Source organism: Polypterus senegalus, chromosome 10, assembly GCF_016835505.1.
Source record: "Polypterus senegalus isolate Bchr_013 chromosome 10, ASM1683550v1, whole genome shotgun sequence".
NCBI lineage: Eukaryota > Metazoa > Chordata > Cladistia > Polypteriformes > Polypteridae > Polypterus > Polypterus senegalus.
The window spans coordinates 87,890,503-87,909,015 of record NC_053163.1 but is presented as its reverse complement, the minus strand read 5'-3'; the positions used below and the strand labels follow the sequence as shown (position 1 = coordinate 87,909,015).

The 18,513-nt window shown below is 38.5% G+C and overlaps 1 protein-coding gene and 1 long non-coding RNA gene across 5 annotated transcripts in view; one reads left to right on the top strand and one right to left on the bottom strand.

Annotated features, from left to right (window-relative positions):
* LOC120537295 overlaps positions 1 to 13,126 on the bottom strand; it is a 41,761-nt gene extending 28,635 nt beyond the window's left edge. The window contains exon 1 of the long non-coding RNA XR_005635291.1: positions 13,041 to 13,126. This is a non-coding gene — a long non-coding RNA (uncharacterized LOC120537295). The remainder of the gene's footprint in view (positions 1 to 13,040) is intronic.
* gdpd2 (glycerophosphodiester phosphodiesterase domain containing 2) overlaps positions 1 to 18,513 on the top strand; it is a 135,019-nt gene that overhangs the window by 5,215 nt on the left and 111,291 nt on the right. The gene's annotated exons all lie outside the window — the stretch shown is intronic.

Sequence of the window (18,513 nt, the reverse complement as noted above, 5' to 3'; positions counted from 1 at the left end):
GCAAGCTTATCCAAAGATCTTGACCATACATTGTTCTTCTCTCTCTTGTTACATTAATCTTAGCCTGAATGAATCTATTAATTTTTTACATTTAAGATTTTTCATTTAAAGATTTACCAATGTTGTTTCTTGTCCTAGAGTGTGGATATAAACACAGGGAACTCCAGTTTCTGCATTACATCTTGCCTGAAAAATGGGCCTGAGTTGCCTCGAAAGCTTGCATATTGTAATCTTTTTAGTTAGCCAATAAAAGGTGTCATTTTGCTTGGCTTTTCTCTACATGTACTTTAGCATTTGTTTGCTCAGAGGTTGATACTGCTTCCTGAGCAGTTCTTCTTTTCTCCACCCTAGCGGCCCACTTCTTCTCTTCATTCATCAGCATCTTTTCGTGTTAAAAACCGATTAAGTCAGTGTTTGGGTTGCAATTACTTAATATATTTTCTTTAATTTTTCACTTAAGGTGGCACTTAAGTCTTCAATCTGCCTTAAGAATGATTTAAGATATGAGGAGGTAGAGAAAGTGATGGCGAAGGTGGTAGGAATGAGAACGGCACCTGTTTGCATGCGCCACACGGTTGCCCTGCTGGCCGCTGCTGAGAGTTGATTCTACAATAAAATTAAAATAAAAAGAGAAATAACCTTGGAGGTCAATCGTCACCCCGAAAGAGGATAGTAGATGTCACGTAGTATATGTGTACCAAATTCCAGGTCAATACGTCAAACGGGTTGTGAGCTACAGGTGAATTAAAATCCTGGACAGACAAATAGACAGCCACAGTAATGTATAATATAATATAATATAGATTGGCTCCGGCAGACCCCTGTGACCCTGTAGTTAGGCTATAGTGGGTTGGATAATGGATGGATAGATGGATAATATAGTTCTCAAATGTGCTGAAACCAATTAAGGATTGTGATGATAGAATAATATCATGTAATATTATACAATATACAATAGCTGTGAAAAGTCTGATATTTTGATGATGTAAAGAAAGATATCAGTACAGATCACATCAGACAGTTTTTCAACTTTAAGAAACAATCTTTTAAACACAGTTAGAAATACAAATCTTTATATGTTTTGGTTGCATTTAAAAATACTTCTCGGAAGCTTCTTTTGCTTTGATTAATGCTAATATGTCTGTTTTGAGAGTCTATCAAGCACATCACATTCTGTGTTCACTTAAGCAAATGTTCACAAAGAGTCAATGTGGAATCCCCAATTAACCTAACATGCACTTTTTGGGAAGTGTGAGAAAGACTCCACATGAGAACAACATGAGGAGAACATTCAAATGCCACGTAGATAACAACTTAGTAAAGGATTTGAACTGTGAGATAGCAGCACTGATCATTATGCCACTTTGCTACACACTTTAAGCATATTTTCTTTTAAAATCTAATTATAATCAGTTACTAACATTTCTTAAATTGCTACATTCTTTCTCAATAGCTTGAGCGGCACCTGGGAGCTTCATAGAGAAAGATTCATTTTCTCACCGTTTCCTGTCTTTGTGGAAGTTGATCATATCTAAGCAGGTTTCACCAAGCACTCTGGTATTCTTCCATACCCCAAACTCATGTGTGTTAGTTTGATTGACCAAGCATTATACATTGTGTTTTGTAACAACCTGGCAACCCCTTGTGACCCTGTAATAAAAAAAGCAGGTTCAGAAATTACACTGATGTGAGTACATGCGTGTATGTTTTCCTGTAATGGTCTGACATGCCATCCAGGATTAGTTCCCACCATACACTCAAAGCATTAGCTCCTGCAACTCTGAATGAGCCTGATGATACATAGATGGATGGAAATCCCAGCATCCTTTGCACATAAAGTGTTGCTTACTCACAGAGGCCTTTACTAAACATGCAGGAAATCTTTCTAAATTCAGGAACATGTCCAATTACAGTGTTCTTTCACACCTGACAGGTGTGATGTGATGTCACCAACCATAACTTTGTGATGTGTCAAGTGTTTTCAGAGTAATAAATAGTTTGATATGGGGCTAGTATATGTAGGAAGTCAATAATTAATTTGTTATCTGACTGTGAGAAGTTTGTGCAGTATGGTATCACCTACTTTAACACGTTTCTGGCAAATACATTTTATTTATATAGCTCCTTTTACATGTTCAAAGTGCTTCACAGATATTCAAAAGGGGACAATTGAAACAGAAACAAAGAAAAGGCTTGATAAATAATACCAGGTAGAAACTTGTATTAAAGTATTAACAAAGTAAAACATACATTTCAAGACAAAGTTCAGGGTTAATGCAAGAAAGCAATAAACAGCAATAAAGTATAAACTGCCATAAAACAATAAACAACATCATTGGTGGTACTGCAGACCATCATAAGCATCTGGATGGAGAAAGTGAACTTAAAGACAGGGTCAGACTGTCAGAATATGTTAAATGCCTTCCAGGAGAGAACAGTTTTAAGTTTTATATTTTTAATGAATTGAGTCTGCAGATTTAATTATTTTAGGGAGGTCTTCCAAAGTCTGGGTGGAACAGTGGACCTGTCAGCTGAAGACCATGGGCTAGTTTGGGGCTTGACAAAACCACCAGCATCAACAGACCAGAGTGGACAAACAGGACTGTAGTGCTGTAGGGGGCTGTGATGTCCATCAGTGCAAAGGCATTTAAAGCTTTACATTAGTGGAGTCAAACTCAGGTTCTGGAGGGTCTTAGTGGCTGCAGGGTTTTCATTCAAGCCATATTCTTAATTAGTAGCCAATTACTCCTAATGATACATACTTCACTCACCTTAATTGTAATTGACTTGTTTGTTACAATTCAGAACACCTAGTAGTTTCTTTTTCCATCATGAAAATAATAATGAGATGCAAAGTGAGCTAACAGATAAATAACTTACTCATTGGTGCCTTACTTAATTCCTGGAGGGCCACCATTTTATCTCCAAATAGAAGCCAATTCTTGCTATTAATGAAAGCTGTTATTTAATTCTATGACTCTTATTTTGCCACACCATGCATTTCCACAGTTATTTCCTTTTTTCTTAAGAGCACCATCCAAATATTATGTGAAACAAAGCAGATTGATTGTTTATTTCTTAATATGAAATACTTTATTGAATCAGATAGCAAATTATAGACACACAGGTGTAAATAGGATGTAGTGAGCTCATAATCTATTTGTTTTTGTATATCATTATTGTCTGGCGGCTGATTTTGTAAAAAAAACAAAAAAACAATTATTAGTTTAGAATCTTAACAAGCAAGTCCTTTAAATTGAAGGCTTCGATTGTCTAATTAATCCAAGAAGACCCAGGAAGCCAATGAAGACTGAAGAGAACAGGGGTTATCTGCTCATTGCTGGGAGTTTAAGTGGGGACTTTTGCCTCTGCTAACAGAAAGGTAGAGAAGTCAATGTAATGTGAAGAAAGGGTGGACAAACTTTAGTATTAGAAAGGGAGAGGGATGAGGGAAAAGGAATATGGTGTGGAGATGGAAGTAAGAAACCTTTTTCAGTGGGATAAATAACAAAGGTAGGTATCAGAAACAATGCCAAGATTAGGTATGATAGTGGCATTGCTTAGAGTGAATTGAAAGGAGTTCCTTTTCTAATGGGTTTAGTGCCAATTGCAATAAGCTCCGTTTTGCTGCAGTTTAATTTTAAGAAGTTTTGCTGATTCCAGCATTTAATTTCTTTGAGACAAGTTGAAAGAGCTCTGGCTAATATTAGCATGAAAGTGATAACCCAGTCCATGGGATAAATACAATATGGCCATTGGGGGAAGAATGCAAATTTAGAAAAACTAGGACAGAGGACAGAGGATTTCCTGGTGTTAGTGGCACTAAGCTGGACCTGCTGTTGTCAAGACTGATAAACTTGAGCCAGTCTGTTACAGTTAGTCAAAATACTGTCCACACTGGAGGGAAGAATATAAAAAAATGCTGTCTATCCTCTCCATTTTCTATCACTGGGAAAATATTTCTCTCTATTATATAAAAAAATCTTGGGACGAGACAAGACTTTTTCAGAGAGACAAGACGAGACATTTTCAGAGAGATAATTTCAAGTCCCGCGAGATGAGACTGTGCCAAGAGATGAATTGAAAACCTAACTGGTCCAAGCGGTTGCGGAGTTAAAAGACAAACAGTAGAAGAAGAAAAGAAAAAGAGTAGAAGACAAAGTAGAAAATCGTAAAGAGGTTCAAAAACATTGGCGTTATGCACATGCAGACCAGGTTAAAGATTATGAAAGTACTAAAATTCGAAAGTCTCAAAAAACTGATAGTAAGGATCACATTAATGCTAACAAACAAAAATCATTACTCTTTGAAATAACAGAATAGCAAAAAGAGATCAAATATATGGACAAAGGTGATATGTCAGACGTATGTAGATATTGTTCGGCTTTAAAGATTAAGTCGGAGACTTGTAGATCTTCTAATTCATGTTTCCATCAAGGAAAAGTAGTGCTTCTTCCCAATGAAGAGGCATATCTGTGAGAATTAAAAGATTTGTTATTTGTTGAAAGTGAAATCCACAAACACTATAGGCAAAATATCTGAATCTACAATAAGGACCATACGCTATGAGAATCTGTGGTCCAGCAACAATTAAATCTACTACAAGTTTAATTTCAAAGAAACCACAGTTTGGTCAGATTTATATATGTGATCACGTAGAAGCGATGCAATATAGAATCAAAAGAGTTAAACGATCGGACGAATTAGAAATTCTACAGCCAATAACGGATACAAATCCATACGTCCAAAAGTATCGCACTTTATACAAAATTTATCTGAAATACATGGACAAAGAAGTTTTCTTGGATTTCTATATGGATCCGAAAGATCACACTCGCGTATATAATAAACCAACATGTGATGAATTATCAGCGATAATAGTTTCGAAAGATAGAGATATCAAAGACAGAGTTGATATTCATGTTTATCCAAAAGCACATCGCGATTTGTCACAAACAGAACATCCCGAAAATGACCTGCACGTAGGGCCTGAACGGTTCTTGGTGAGTGAAGTGAGCAGGCGGCAGAGCCCCCATGTATTTAAAAAAAATCAAAAATCATTTCTAAGTTTTATAGCAATTTTTAATTGTTTTATTGGAAATTGACTGCACCACAGTTGTGTGTTTAAGACACTTTCTGCCATGTGGTGTTTACCAATTTGTTTCAAAGAATGGTGTAATTTGTTGATCATTTTAGACCCAGATGTGTTTTCCTTTTAATTTTCGTATTAGCATCTCCAGTTTGATTGCGGTGATTTCTGCGTTCTTTTGGTGTTCACTTGAGTTTTCTGCCAGGGATATGTTGTTAGGTTGTTTGGCAGCTCTAAAGTAGCTGATGTGTGTGTGTCACACTAGCAACACCACCAGCTGGAGTTCTTCTTTATGCCCCAGGCTAGAGTTTACAAATGGGTGAATTACTGTGAGTTATTCATTTAAAAATATCATGCTCTACTTTAAGCAGCAGTACTGTAGCAGGTATGTGGCTGGGTATTTCCCTTGGAATAACCAGAAATTCAAAATAATCTCTATGGGAACAACATGACTATAAGGAGAAACTTTAGAAAAAAAAATGAATCACTGGTCAGTCATCACCTCTTAGACATCGGCTATACTCGTAATCATAGTTTTGTATTCCAAATAAAACAGAGTTCTGGAGTAGAATTATCCCCATTAGAAAATATTTCCCGTCTTTGAATGAAATATTGATAAAAATAGCCTTAAAGTATGTTATTTGCATGGTGCTACAGTAGGAGGAAATAAATTGACGAAGAAAGTTACACAGATTTTGCTTCCCAAAAGAGAGCAGGCCCACTGCATTCTCTAAAGGTTACAGTGCACATTGATTTGTTTTGACAAATATGTTGAATGTTGAAATAGAAAGTACAACAAGGTGTCAGCAGGCCTTTAGAGAAGCAATAATTGCAACCTTTGTTGTTCAAACCCACACCCAGTATGTTCACAGGTGTTCTTCTCTTGTGCTATAGATGGGCTGGTGCGCCATGATCCCTTAACATCAGCAGTTTGCTTAGATAAACAAAATAATTTGCATTAAAGATGGTATAAAATGTACACTGAATCATAATGAAAGTAAAGTATAAACTCCATACTGTGTGTATACTTCATTGTCTTACAACTGTTAAATTTACATTAATATTGCAGGATTTTCTGATTTCCTATTTTTATTATGCCTCCAATACTACTGCTGCTACTAAAAATAAATGTATGTAACCCTTTTAAAGTTCACCTAAGAACCTTGTGACTTTACTGACTATGAATAAGAGCTATATAAAAAAGTTGACTGGATTTCAGCCTTTGCAATAATAATAATAATAATAATAATAATAAACTAGATCTGAAAATATTAAATAGTTAATATTTTAATAAAATATTTGTCAATGTAAGCCAAAGTCATTCCACAGAATATTTACAGCTGGACTCCTCTGTGACAGAAATTTTCTTTATTCCTGAAGAAATGTCTATCATCCATTCACTTTCCGAACCCATCTGTCCATCCATTTCCAAACTGATTTCGTTCATTAGAGGACTGAGCAGGAGACAGGAGCCAACCCAGGTTGGGATGCCGGTTTATTCTGGGGCACACACACATAAACACTCCCATATTTCCAGGCCGATTTATGACCAGTTAACTCCCTTACTACATTTAGGATCAAAGGGATGTGAAGTATACACTGGTGCAATGGGGCATGGCAAACACCAATGCAGAACAAGGTTCCATCCCTTGTTCATCAGACCATTTTAGAGTTGTCAGTTAGCCTGTTAATTCCAGTTAAAGATCTCAGGACTTGGAGCCTATCTGGCACCAGTCACATTACTCATTCCATCTCCCATACCTATGATCACTAATTTCAATTCACCAATTAGCCCAAAATGTATGTCTTTAAGAGTTAATAGGACTGGCTGTTAAAAACAAAACCATGTAGACACTGGGAGAAAACGGAAACTCCAAAACTCAGTGTCAGTCCTTATTTTGAATTCAGTCTCCTGAAGTTATGAGATAGCAGCACTAACCATAGAAACAGCATTCCATACTGAAAAAAATGAAAAACAAAAACATATAAATAAATATTAAAATGAAACCAAACTTATTTTATTGAGTTCTTATGCATTTGGTATCAGTACCATAAGTACAAAATCACAATAATACCAGGCCATGTTCTCCTGTATTTTCCATATCTCAGGGACAGTCTGTCTGGTATGATCATTTTCTTGGTGTTCGGTGATGTCTATTAGTAAGGGGGTTTTGCACTCAGAATCCCATGTCCACATCCCCATTAATGGCTTGAACTGAATTTGGGTGACCATGTAGTCCCAGTTCACCTTCAGTTGCTTCAGTGTGATGATTTTACCCTTCATGTGCCACTGGAATACAGTCCTACTACACTGAGCATCATCATTAGATTAAGAATGTAAGAAAATAGATGGGACTGAAGGATCTAGTGTTTGTGGTGAACCAGTTTTCATTTCCTTTTTGTCAAGTACTTTATTTATTTAGTTTGATTTTGATTAATTAGATTCACTTTAATTAAATATTTCACATTAAAATGGACTACTTCATGTGTATAAGTGTTGCATGCTTAGAGATTTGGGCAATTCAATCAGCAAGTTAACTGCCACTTAAACAGTGCTTGAATAATTCTGACACATTTTTAAAAAAATCTGCAATCTCTGGACAACTTCGGAGCCTGGGGCCAAATGCTGAAGCCAGTCAATGAGTTAGAGCAGTTTTGAATGAAGAAATACAAAAAATAGTAACTTTTGCCGGAAATCCCTGAATTAGTAAAGTCAGTGTGCTCTTAATGTGTTATTTTATTGAGTGTATATTTGTTCTTGGCTGACATTTAAAAGGTTAACAAATTTGTTTGCAATCATACAAACAAAGTCGCTTTATAAAGCAACATGCCATTCATCTAAAGCTAGTGCAGGGCCCATCTCTGTAGTATAAGACACAACAAGGGCTCCAGTCCATCACGATGAACACTCAGTTTCCAATACCCACACTAACTTAGAGATGCCAATTGAAGTATCACCAATGTCTTCAGGAAATGACAATAAAACCTATAGTAACTGGCAAAACACCCAGGCAGACACAGAGAAAGATAGATAGATAGATAGATAGATAGATAGATAGATACTTTATTAATCCCCAAGGGGAAATTCACATACTCCAGCAGCAGCATACTGATAAAGAACAATATTAAATTAAAGAGTGATAAAAATGCAGGTAAAACAGACAATAACTTTGTATAATGTTAACGTTTACCCCTCTGGGTGGAATTGAAGAGTCGCATAGTATGGGAGAGGAACGATCTCATCAGCCTGTCAGTGGAGCAGGACAGTGATCAACATGCAGAATCTATGAACTTTGACACCACTCAGGCAAGGATTCTAAATCGGGGCTCTCCTGACCATTAAGTCACCTTGCTGCCTATGAACTTGAGCCTCCACCAATTAAAAACTGCATGCCACATCAATGTGAGAAGAAGAATACAACTCCTGGAGATTTTCTTTAACTTACCAGTCTCATCTGAACACATAATAGTGCTTTGAAAATATTCAACTAATAAAGCAATCCAGAATCTTCATTTGATGTGTATGGTCCAGGGCCATTTCTGACCTATTTGGTACCCCAGGCAAGACAATCTGCTCCCCCCGACCACCTTCTTCATACCACCATACACCGACAAACACACACACACGCAATATACTACTAACACAGGTTACTCAGTTATTTATTTTAAAATTAATAAATGTAAATATAACAATAATAGAACATTAGAACTCTTTTGTATGTAAATTGTATATGTACCAAGACATACAAAACTTATTAAGAGCAATAAAATAACAACATAGAACCACTTTGTATGTAAATAACCTATTTAACAGAATCTACAAACTTTACATAGAAAAAGGAAGAACAGCAAATAAATGATATCAGAAACAAGTTGCTGTTAAATTAAGGGACTAAACATTGCAAAAAAAGTATTTTTAAAATCGGACATGCCTTGACTTTCTTGCAGTACAATTGTTTATACCATCATCATCAAATGATATATTCCTAGTGGCCACCATGTCCCTACTGCAGTGCTAATGCTCCAGCAGAGGAGGAAGAAGAGGAGGGGATTGTGTGTCTGTCTGGCAGGCTGCGTGTCACTTGGGAAGTCCGGGGGTGAGTCCTTACTTCTGGTCCTGGCAGTGGCTATCTGCCGAAGATTAAGTGGCTCTGTCCTCACTGTCACATGTGTGGCACACAGATAATGTGGAGGCTACATGTCTCACAAGATGTCTGGCACGTTGCCTGCACTAATGTATGGAACAGCACACCTATTGTGCTGCGCATAGTGCAGACAGTGCACAGCATAAACATGTTTTTGTGCTCCGGTCCATTTCAGACAAATTTTTCTAAACAAAATAAAGATAGGAATCTCTAAAGAGAGCTGCAGTAATGCACCCTGACCACTAGAGGGATCTGGCCTGGACAGCCTATGCCCGGAAATGACCTTGGTATGGTCATTGCAAGTACAAAGCTGTACAGTATGTGGTGTGCTGGACATGGTGCGGGCTCTGGCTTTGGATATTCAGAGCATGTTTCATATTCAACAGAGCTACAGTGTTAGCTAGCTGAAGTCTCTTAGCATAAAAGATCTTTTCTTGGAGAGTGACAACACACAACTAAGAATTCTATTGTGCACCGTCCATGTGACAATATTACTCTTAGTACTCTTATTGTTGTTTTAAGTCCTTTGAGTATTTAAAAGGAACTTTATATAAATAAAAATATTTTTGTTTTTATTAGTACAATTGGTGCATTACCATGTAATAAGGAGACCAGTTTTTTTGTTCCAGGTCCTCCCTGTGTGGAGTCAGCATGTTCTTCCCGTGTCTGCATGGGTTTCCTTCTACAGACCAAAGTTATGCAGGTTAGGTGGATTGGTGATGTTAAATTAGCCCTAATACTTCTGTGTGTGTATGTGTGTGGTATGTGTGTGTGTGTTCACCCTGCGACGAAGGACTGGTGCCCAGTCTAGGGGTTGCTCCTGTCTGTGCTTTCTGGGATAGGCTCCAGCCCCTTGTGACCCTTCTCAGGATTAAGTGGACTTAGAAAATCATAAGGTAATATTAACACTGTGCATTTGACTTCAAATGCCTGTTCAGGGCACTAAAACATTTTGCTGTACAGACCATTTATGCTGCTCAAGTATTTTACTTGAGCAATTAAGCCTTTAAAAAAAAGAGCTGGGATGTAAATTAACATCAAGTGATTTCTAGGTTTGTTCCTTAGCCACTCAGTGGACCACCCTCCTTGAATTATTGTGTAAATGCCTTCTTCACATTGTGATATCTGTAAACTCTGAATGTTTACTTCCTAAAACTCTTGACAAAGATCTAAGATTTAGTTACAAATATCCAACATTATGAATGGTTAGAAACATCTGTCTTTCCTACTTCAGATACAATAGACGTCATTTTTAACACCACAGTGACCGTAGCTAAACATGTTAGCTTTTCTTGCAGGTTAAAGGTCCCTGAAAGCAGCACACATGAGATCTCTTTACAACTGTTGTTCACCCAGGTGCTGGCTGGTTATTGCCTGGTCTGTGCCTTGTCTGTATGCATTTCCTGTGCTTCTGCTGCTATGGATGTGTGTAGTGAATTAACCAAAGTAAACAAAACATTTCAATGGTACATCTTCCTGCAAGGCAGCATAATCACATTTTTTAACTTTAGAAATTATGAAAAATGTTATTTGCCCTGTGTGCTTGCATCATCGACTAATTACAAGATGACTCTCAATCTATAGATACAGAGCAGTATGTCTTTCAAAAACCCGTAAAAGTGAGTAATCTCAGTAAAAGCGGACTATAGCGGGCTCTGCAGTGTAACTGGCAACCTGTACTAGCAATGCATGTGATGCCAATGGGCAATCATTATCAAAGCGATTCGCTTCTAAGATGGTTTAAGGTTAGGACAGGCTGCTCCAAACTGTGAACATGAGAAGGATGTGTAATCAGAGGACAGGAGATGTGGTGATCTGTATTGGGTGAATGTTTCATTGCAAACAAGTGGGCTACACATGGGGCTATGGCCAGCGGACCTGTCACACCTCCACAGGCGTGAGTTCAACTTCAGCCTAATCATTAAGTCAATGGAGTCTGGATATTGCCCCTGGGATAGTTTTCATTGAGTGCTCCTGTTGCCTCCCTGTGTTAAATTAGCTGTTGACTCTAATCTGGCATATCTTGATGGTAGGGACAAGTCTATCCTGCCATGTGTTAAATGCAATGAGGGGTAGGCTGTGGCTCTGGATATATTTACTATCCTGTAATTTAAAAAGTGAGCCTACAAAATGTTTTTTTTTTTTGTATATGTGTGAATCTGTGCAGCAGACTGCAAAATAACAGACAGATTGCTACTCTACCTCCCAGAGAAAAAGTGTAAAATGAAATGCTCTGTTGCGGCAATCCATTTACTGTACATCAGAAATTTAAATAAATGGCTTGCTTTCTGGTATCAGGACATGTTTGCTGATTTTATTTTCCTGTTACACACTGAAAAGGTGCTACACAGCTTAACTAGCCTTAATAATGGGTGAAGCCAGAGACATGGGGGATCCTGGACTGGAGGTCTGCTTAGCACCTAGTTCACAAGTACTTGTTCACACTTTTTGTCACACCATACTCATCTGCATTGCTTTGCTCCAATGTGAATCAGATCACATCGACTACAGCTTAAGCTGGCATTTGTCTTCCACTATATTCATGGCAACAAGCAGGCAAAGGTAATGTTTTTAATGGGAACAAAGCCTAGGGTGTGACAAATATGTTGCCACACTGTGCTGAACAGTGTTTTAATGAGCTATGACATACTTGAAAGCTATATTGCAAGAATATTGAAGAAATACTAGCCTAAAGTTCATTTAAAAAATCTGTAGCACTCATAAATAACAAGCTTTACAGGCTTTAGATAGATAGATAGATAGATAGATAGATAGATAGATAGATAGATAGATAGATAGATAGATAGATAGATAGATAGATAGATCTATACACAGTCTATAATCTTGTGTACTGTTAACATTTACCCGCAGGGTGGAATTGAAGAGTCACATAGTGTGGGAGAGGAACGATCCCCTCAGTCTGTCAGTGGAGCAGGACAGTGACAGCAGTCTGTCGCTGAAGCTGCTCCTCTGTCTGGTGATGATCCTGTTCAGTGGATGCAGTGGATTCTCCATGACTGACAGCGCCCGTCGCTCAGCCACGGATGTCAAACTGTCCAGCTCCGTGCCAACAATAGAGCCTGCCTTCCTCACCAGTTTTTCCAGGCGTTAGGTGTCCTTCTTTATGCTGCATCCCCAGCACACCACCGAGTTGAAGAAGGCGCTAACCACAACCGTCTGATAGAACATCTGTAGCATCGTATTGCAGATGTTGAAGGACACCAGCCTTCTAAGGAAGTATAGTCGACTCTGTCCTTTCTTACACAGAGCATCAGTATTGGCAGCCCAGTCCAATTTATCACCCAGCTGCACTCCCAGGTATTTATAGGTCTGCACCCTCTACACATAGTCACCCCTGAATATCACGGGGTCCGGGAGGGGCCTGGGCCTCCTAAAATCCACCACCAGCTCCTTGGTTTTGCTGGTGTTCAGATGTAGGTGGTTGTTAACATACTGCCTTATGTTAAATAGAGAAGTGTGCTACTTTATACTAATCACACTGTGTAACTACAGAAAAGCAAGCCCCTTTTCTTCTATAAAATACTGAATCTAAAATTATTTTAGATGGACAGAAAAACTGCCCAAAATGCAAAAACCATTAAAAATCAGTTGTCCTGTCTTGTCAATATGTTATAACATTAGAATGGAATGGAAGTGTTTAGTAACAGTAGTAGTAGTAAGTAGTAGCAGCATTGTTATGTGCTCTGGGTTCGGAGAAATGTTTACTAGCTTGTTGAACCAACATGTAACATCACCATGATAAACTGCACTTTATTAAATTCTATAGAACATGCAAATCAGCTTACCTGATATTCAGATGTGCTCCTAGTTCGATAAATCATGTGGAATAATCCATCCATCCATTATCCAACCCGCTATATCCTAACTGCAGGGTCATGGGGGTCTGCTGGAGCCAATCCCAGCCAACACAGGGCGCAAGGCAGGAAACAAACCCCGGGCAGGGCACCAGCCCACCGCAGCATGTGGAATAATCTACAGGATAAAACAAAGCAAAAATATAAGACAAAAAGTCTCCAGAATATTCATTTTAAGACTAGTGTTTTATAGAGTTCATCAAGTAAAATGTCACATCCAGTTCTCTTGTGCCTGATTGATTGCTATAGATTGCTTATTGACTTTACAGGTATGTGTTTAACATGATTCTGTAGGCAAATAATACAGAAAAATACTGCATGCAGTGAAATTATAAACGTAAGGGTCTCCAGCTTACATAAATGTAGTATTTTAGTCAAAAGAGATCAAGCTTCAGATTTTTTTAAGGATGTTTTCATGGCTTGATTTAATTTGTTCTATTTATGCTTTTTTTTGTGGTGGTCACTATTTCAGTGAGTTTTACTCTTGTGTACTACCGTACTGTTCAGCACAATTTTATTCTGTTGCTTCTTTATTCACCAGATGCCTTTATCCAGATAACTTACAAAAATTAATATGTATAACACACATTAAAGTAAACAGCAAGAATATCCAAAGACAAACAGAAGAGAACAAAATTTAAAGTAGAGGACAAGAATCTTAGTGGTACAGTTAATCCCATAAAAGTCTAATACTGGTTGGCTGATGGTAAACAAGACTGGCATATAATGTAGATGTGTAGAAGGAGAGAAGACGGGGGATAGTCTAAGCAGTCCCATGATGCTTTGTAAAGAGATGTGTCTTTACAATGCTACTTAGAGCAGTTCAGAGCGTCATGGGAAGCTAGATCCCTAATTGATGAGCTACAGCTAAACAACAGCTCTCTTTTTTTAGCTGGTCTTTTTGAGAGCAGTCACCTTTTCAGGCACTTTATGCTGAAAATGTTTCACAAATCTCAAAAATGTATACTATAGTCAGATTGTGCATCTGCTTTTTTGGGGGGACACAACACCCACCCTATAGTGCACACATTCACACTATTCTTCCAAATCAAAGCCTTCTCATGACCCAGCAGCCCTGAGAAGCAGGTCCTGGTGAATGTTCTTTAACTTTTGCAGCACCAACTCCGTCAAACTTTCTGATCGGGTTTGTCCTTGAGTTTTCATCAGCCATCCCTAGCCAACTGAGAATGAATAACTCCCATTTCTACTTTGCAATTTAGATTTGAGATTTCTTGTCTCTTTGGGATGTAACAAGGTTCTCAGTGCCCTACTCTCTTTCAGTTCTCTTAACTTTTATATTCTGTCATGTATGCTTGTTACAGTTTCTCAATATTTTTGTGGGAATAAATTTATATTCCATTTATCTAGAATTCTAAATCATTTTGTTTGTAAAGCATGTACCAAAACCACTTACTGTGGTTAATAATACAAAATATTGAGTTATGTGTGCCAAGAGACATAAATTCATACAGTGGTGTGAAAAACTATTTGCCCCCTTCCTGATTTGTTATTCTTTTGCATGTTTGTCACACAAAATGTTTCTGATCATCAAACACATTTTACCATTAATCAAATATAACACAAGTAAACACAAAATGCAGTTTTTAAATGATGGTTTTTATTATTTAGGGAGAAAAAAAAATCCAAACCTACATGGCCCAGTGTGAAAAAGTAATTGCCCTCGAACCTAATAACTGGTTGGGCCACCCTTAGCAGCAATAACTGCAATCAAGCGTTTGCGATAACTTGCAATGAGTCTTTTACAGCGCTCTGGAGGAATTTTGGCCCACTCATCTTTGCAGAATTGTTGTAATTCAGCTTTATTTGAGGGTTTTCTAGCATGAACCGCCTTTTTAAGGTCATGCCATAGCATCTCAATTGGATTCAGGTCAGGACTTTGACTAGGCCACTCCAAAGTCTTCATTTTGTTTTTCTTCAGCCATTCAGAGGTGGATTTGCTGGTGTGTTTTGGGTCATTGTCCTGTTGCAGCACCCAAGATCGCTTCAGCTTGAGTTGACAAACAGATGGCGGACATTCTCCTTCAGGATTTTTGGTAGACAGTAGAATTCATGGTTCCATCTATCACAGCAAGCCTTCCAGGTCCTGAAGCAGCAAAACAACCCCAGACCATCACACTACCACCACCATATTTTACTGTTGGTATGATGTTCTTTTTCTGAAATGCTGTGTTCCTTTTACGCCAGATGTAACGGGACATTTGCCTTCCAAAAAGTTCAACTTTTGTCTCATCAGTCCACAAGGTATTTTCCCAAAAGTCTTGGCAATCATTGGGATGTTTCTTAACAAAATTGAGACGAACCCTAATGTTCTTTTTGCTTAACAGTGGTTTGCGTCTTGGAAATCTGCCATGCAGGCTGTTTTTGCCCAGTCTCTTTCTTATAGTGGAGTCGTGAACGCTGACCTTAATTGAGGCAAGTGAGGCCTGCAGTTCTTTAGACTTTGTCCTGGGGTCTTTTGTGACCTCTCGGATGAGTCGTCTCTGCGCTCTTGGGGTAATTTTGGTTGGCCGGCCACTCCTGGGTAGGTTCACCACTGTTCCATGTTTTTGCCATTTGTGGATAATGGCTCTCACTGTGGGTCGCTGGAGTCCCAAGGCTTTAGAAATGGCTTTATAACCTTTACCAGACTGATAGATCTCAATTACTTCTGTTCTCATTTGTTCCTGAATTTCTTTGGATCTTGGCATGATGTCTAGCTTTTGAGGTGCTTTTGGTCTACTTCTCTGTGTCAGGCAGCTCCTATTTAAGTGATTTCTTGATTGAAACAGGTGTGGCAGTAATCGGGCCTGGGGGTGGCTACGGAAATTGAACTCAGGTGTGATACACCACAGTTAGGTTATTTTTTAACAAGGGGGCAATTACTTTTTCACACAGGGCCATGTAGGTTTGGATTTTTTTTTCTCCCTAAATAATAAAAACCATCATGTAAAAACTGCATTTTGTGTTTACTTGTGTTATATTTGACTAATGGTTAAATGTGTTTGATGATCAAAAACATTTTGTGTGACAAACATGCAAAAGAATAAGAAATCAGGAAGGGGGCAAATAGTTTTTCACACCACTGTATGTTTTAACTGTGCCATCTTTATTTACTCATTGAAGCTGGGCCTGCAGAACCAGCTTAAAATACTTGTCCTAGAGCACAAACCTCACTAGAGCACTATGGCATCCTGCTGCTGCTCTATGAATGGAGTTTGGAAAGATTATGTTCTCTGGCACAACTGCCAATTCTCCAGGTTCCATTCCGTTCCCATCAATTAAGAAACACGTAAAAAAAGGAGAGAGAGGCCAAATTGGCTTCAGTGGAAGAACTGGCTAACACGCAGCACCAAAAACAAAAGTAAACAGGCTGGACAGGTTGTGCTTGTTCAGTGGCTGCCAGGCTGTCACTGCCTAGAGGGAGAACTTGAGACTGGGACGGTGTGCATGTCTTTATGAGTACACTTGTGGGCTCTCCTCAAATAATCCTGAAATGTATGCTAGGTGTTGTTTAGTATACAATTATAAACTACGTGACCTGTGCTAATTTCTGCTGGGTTTATTTGAGTCATGCTATCTGAAAAATAATGAAACAATAAATTGACTTGCCAGCCTGCCAAGATAAGCACAGGTAGCAGGAAGGTTGTGGCCTTAGTGACAAATATTATATATGCATGTTTGTGCATGCCCATGTGTCAGCCAGCTCAGACATTTTAATGTATCTGCATAATGCATTTATATATTTGTTAGTTTGGGACTAATGCCAGTTTTTTTCAGTAATTGAAAAGAAGCCTAATAGCCAAAACACATTTTATAGGAAATTTCCATTTTAAAAATGCCCAGTGGCATTCAATGGGTAAAAATTCCAAATGGCAGGCTTTAGCATGGCATACATTGAATGCCTGTAACTTACACCAGTTGACTTCAACTAATCCACATGTGATACTTAAGTGTTTCTATAGTAATTTACAAAGGACAGATAATTGTACTTTGGCACAGGCTGCCCAGTCACAGGAAACAACACTGCATAATACTCCATGATTCTTGGTGTAAAGATTATTATGGCACAGTTATGACTTTGTTATCTTAATCATCATAATTTAACAAAGGAATACTGTACTCTTGGGTGGCACGGTGGCGCAGTGGTAGCGCTGCTGCCTCACAGTTAGGAGACCTGGGTTCGCTTCCCGGGTCCCCCCTGTGTGGAGTTTGCACGTTCTCCCTGTGTCTGCGTGGGTTTCCTTTGGGCACTCCGGTTTCCACCCAAAGACATGGTGGATTGGTGATTCTACTTTGGCCCTAGTGTGTGCTTGGTGTTTGTGTGTGGGTTGGCACCCTGCCCAGGATTGTTTCCTGCCTTGTGCCCTGTGTTTGCTGGGATTGGCTCCAGCAGACCCTCGTGACCCTATGTTCGGATTCAGTGGGTTGGAAAATGGATGGAGGGATATTGTACTCTTAGAATTCTTTTCACTTGACATCATTAAAAGCTACTTTGCCTGCAAGTCCATCAAGGACTTTTTTCTGTTTATCTTGATTGAATATGTCAACTTTCATTACAGGAATACATGTGGGCAATGCAGTAAATCAGTTGAATGTTCTGCAAAGGTTATTCATCAAGTAGTCATTTTATTAAGTATAACTGAAATTCCCAACTACCAGACTGCTCACTCAGTCCAGTCCAGTCCATTCCTGGTTAGTCTTATACAGCACCTTTCCACTTTAATACCTACCGGCTATATGCTAATTACAAATATGGTTACGTCTGAAAATAATACAAAGTGATGTGGAAAATATTCTTAGAAAAACAAAATGCAATGCTCAAAGAAATACATTTTTAATTAAATAAAGACCAATGTTTATTAAACTGTCAAATATTACTCATCCAGTGTTTTGCCTCATTAAAGCAGTTAATTCCTAAGGGCAACATGTAAAGAGGGAAAAGGTAGCAATGGCATCATAAAAGAGGTATTCGAGTTCAATAAATAAAGTGGATTCACAAAGTATTCAGACTCCTGATGAATCATGAGAGGAGGTCCTTGGTAGGTGAAGTGACCAAACACTCGATGGTAACTCTGGCTGAGCTCCAGAGAACGTGTGTATAGAAACTTACAGAAGGACAACTATCACTGCAACACTCCACCAATCTGTACTTTATGACAGAGTAGCCAGAAAAATAATAAATTAGTAAAATACAAAAATGCAGAAACTCCCTTGCAGTTTACAAAAAGGCACCTAAAGGACTCTCAGACTGTGACAAACAAGAATTTCTGATCTGATGAAATCAAGATTAGTGTCATGTATAGGGGAAACCAGGCACCGCTCATCACTTTTGCAATACTCTTCCAACAGTGAAGCATTGTGGTGGCAGTGTCATACTGTGGGGTTGTTTTTCTGCAGCAGGGAC